Source organism: Topomyia yanbarensis, chromosome 2 (genome assembly GCF_030247195.1).
Source record: "Topomyia yanbarensis strain Yona2022 chromosome 2, ASM3024719v1, whole genome shotgun sequence".
Lineage (NCBI taxonomy): Eukaryota > Metazoa > Arthropoda > Insecta > Diptera > Culicidae > Topomyia > Topomyia yanbarensis.
The window spans coordinates 55,102,683-55,106,690 of record NC_080671.1 but is presented as its reverse complement, the minus strand read 5'-3'; positions in this window follow the sequence as shown (position 1 = coordinate 55,106,690).

Here is a 4,008-nt window from a genome sequence, read left to right as displayed (position 1 = left end):
CTACTGCTGATGCGGGATCCCAATGCTGCTGGTGAAGGGAAGGCGGGCGGTTTCCTTCCGGCAGGCCGCGGGACAACAACGGCCGCGCACTCGTCTGGGTTCCGTTGGCTGCTCCGGCAGCGGTCCTTGGCGTTTAGCTAGGGAGGTGAGCTTGGCTCCTTTGTTGGAACCTCCCTAGCGACGTTGGCGACGACTCGCCGGATCGTCTACTCGCCGTAAACGATCCCGGAAGTTACCGCAGTAAACTTCCCAGGGGGGACCTTTGTCCGCCCTGCTTCGTTCTCCTTGGCTATTAGCTATAGAGGAGAGCTAGGCTCGTTCGACTTATCCTCTATAGCGAGAACGATCGATGTTCGGTTCCTTGTTAATTTGCCGGGGTAGCGAAAGAACTCCTTTGCAATTAGCTAACCCCTTTTGGCGAACCGACACCACACTATGCACTGTGCCCGAACCACAAGCCGGCACTTTTCGGCAGGGATTTTCATCTGTCGCACGCGCGCACTTCACCTCCCGGTTAAACGTGGCGGGAAATTGTCCCGAAAACAAAATGAATATTCTGGTCGTCTGTTCTAGATCGTGGTCCGTCACTTTCTAGCCAAAACTCGATGACCGCCTTCCACACTCGACTATCACAAAACAAACACAAAAAAACGCACCACCGCATAGCTGTCATCGCTATGGCACAGCATAGTCAGACCACTTTTGCAGCGAGAGGAGAGCGGTTACCTAACTAAACCCTATGTTATTAATTCACAATTGTCAAACAAAAATTACTACACCTATCTGTACGCACAAAACCGTTCACAAATGCGAAACTATATGAAAAATTTACAATAAAAAGTGAACGGCGGTGAGCATAAATTTTCGTAAACAATACACTCTACGGATAGAGTACGCACGAAAGGGTGTATTTTCACCCAGTGCTAAATTGTTACCATGACGGGTTACAGGATATTACCCAAATTTGATGATTTTCCAATGATAAATCAATGAATATTATGTCACTGAATTGTAACACGAAGAAAATGGAATTCAATGTCAATCTTATAATGTCAGAATCACGAACAGTAGCACGAAAAGATATTCCCATTTGTATCGGAGCAATTGCTTGACGAATACTATATTCATCGCGTTTTTGTGTCTTTCGTTTGTAATTGTGCCATTGTGCAACCATTGTGCAAAAAAACAATAAATAATAGCAATAAAAATATATTTCAATTTGATAAATAAACATTTTCTTAGCAAAAAAGCGGTCGGATTTACCCCACTGCATCATTTTTCAATTTAAAAAATTTGAAAAAAGTTGGACTAAATTCATCTGTGCGCTTTGTAGGACTACAATCAAAGAATTAAAATCTAGTTAGTAGACAATGATGCACAAAAATCAAATCAAAAGTTGCAAAAACACACTTACTGTCGTTTGAGCATCTTAATGTAAACTAATAAAATGCTGTCATACCACCATTATGATTATTTTCGATGCTCTACACGACAACATTGATATTAGTTCGCGTATTGCTTCCGATTTTCGATAACAAAGGGAAGTCGGGTTTACCCAACGGTCGGATTTGCCCCACCTTACCCTTTAAATCCAGAATTTTTCAAGTTCCATAAATGCTATCTTAAAAAAATCATGGTGGCAGTAGATCTCGACGTTACATTATATCCTAAGTCATTTAGCATCCAAAATTTGAATTCAATTTCTGAATATTCTAAGGGTACGTTCGCGTTTTTTTTTTTTTTTTTCATATTTTGGACTTTGGCCGTTTTGCGCAACCCTTCAATCGTGTCCGATTGAGCTAAAATTTTGCAAAGAGACTGCAAATGCTGTTGAGGTGTGACCAGTTATTAAATTCGATGGTCACCTGTTTCCCATGCATGCCAATGACACCCTAATATCCAGTCTTCTGAATAATCGCCTTCAAACACCTAGCGTCGACTGATTTCATAAATATACAGTAAAAAATTTGGGGCTGGAATTTAAGTGAAATTAACGACAGTCAAACATGAATTGAGTAAGGAGTAGGTGTGCCATTTCCATGCACACAAACTATTTTTTGAAGGTCGAATTGAAAAAGAATTTCAAAGTAAACACCAAAGGGGCGCAAAATTCAAACTCGGCCAAGAGTTTTCATTTTGCGCCCCTTTGGTGTTTGGGCGCCAGAAGCCCAAGTTACGGCTCTGGGTACATAGGAAGACAGTGCTGCGGAGACTATCTAGCTACCCGAGCAAATTCTCATGGGTTCCAACACCATACAACCCCATAGAAATACCATGAACATGGTCGATGCAAAATTTTATAGCTCCCAAAATACCATGAAATGGTACACCAGAATATGGTTTTTAAATGGGATCTTCCGGACCATGGTGATGGTGTTTTCATGGATTGAACCCATTCCGAATACTATCAAAGTACCATGCAGAGGGGGTGAATTTGGACCATGATCATGGGCATTGTGGGCTTTTCATTTGATCGGGTAACGATGCTTTTAGTCTAACGAAACTCAGCCCACGGTCTAATGACCCATTCTGCCGAATGACCCGTTCGTCCTAATGACCTGTTCGACCTAATGATCTATTCGGCTTAATGACTCATTCGGTTTAATGGCCTATTCGGCCGAATGGCGTTCGACCAAATAACCCAAATGACATTCGGCTTTATGACCCGTTCGGCCTAATGGCATTCATCCTTGCAGCATTCGGCCTAATGGCCCGATGCCATTTTTTTCACGTCTAGATCCGTTCACACCCTCTCATTCTGCTACTATCGGCAGATGGCTATATGGGGTGATGAGCCCATTTTCGCCATGTTTCTACTGTCACCCTAGCTATTTGAAGCCGTTGGTTAGAGCTGCGTCTGCCATCTTTGTTCAACGCATTTAGTCGCAACAATAGGGGCACTAGATTTGAGTTTTCGTTGCGCTCAAGCACGAGAATTTCACCGTTTTCAGCGTATTTGTGTTACTATCTCGGTGAATTAGTGAGGTACCCTTCTTAGTATGGTGAAAATAGCCACTTTACCCTGTATGTGTTAAATAAACTCACTCCACAATATAATATTCAAATGGAAGGGTTAGCATCGCCACAGGTAACTGTTGAATTTCATTTGGATTTCTGGTTCCGGCATCACAGGTTGAAGAGTTCGGCCACCTATGACGGTTCTTGACGCCCCGGAGAGCTTACCAAATTGTGCTAAAATTCTTGACCGTTTTTATAAAAAAAAGACATGAAGCTCCCATTAACTACTATGGAATTTTATTCCGTTCTGACTTTTCCGGAGTTATAGATTGATTAGTACGGTCACTTAGGAATTTCTCATATAAACCATAACAATCGTTCAATACGTTAAAAATGTACAGATGGACATCAAATTACTTCGCTTCGCAAATTCACATCACTGATGGACAATTAAAGATCCTTTGAAGTTATTGTCCACTATCGACAACTGAACCCTCCTTCTTCTCACACCGCCCCACCACCCAATCTGTCAGAGGTGTCTCTCAGACCAGCCTCGCACCCGCATGCTCTGGCTCCAAACTCATCCTCCCCCTCCCACTAATTATCCCCTCCACAAAATATGTCAACACGAAGACAACATTGACCTTACGTTAATCAGGGCAAACACATATTGCATTTCTGCTTGTTTCAAGTGTGCCAGCGTCGACATGTTGCTCATGAAGTTCGTGGCAGTCGTGCACTTATATATACTTACCATGTGTAATAAGAATGTGATTCCACAATGTTACATTGAACGTAACCAGCTATTAAATCATAGTTTGGGTAAATGAGAAAGGCCCAATAGCACCTCTAGGTGGATTAAAACAGGTTTTGCCATGGATTAAACAGGTTTTTAGTTGATCCACCCTCCGGTTCTAGAGTTACGAGTTTAAGGGTGTTGTCACATAGCAAATTCCCATATAAACTGGTAACACCATGATGTCCGAATGATATAATACAATACAAAACATTACTTGAATTTGCACTTATGACCAATCAAAGTAGCTTTGA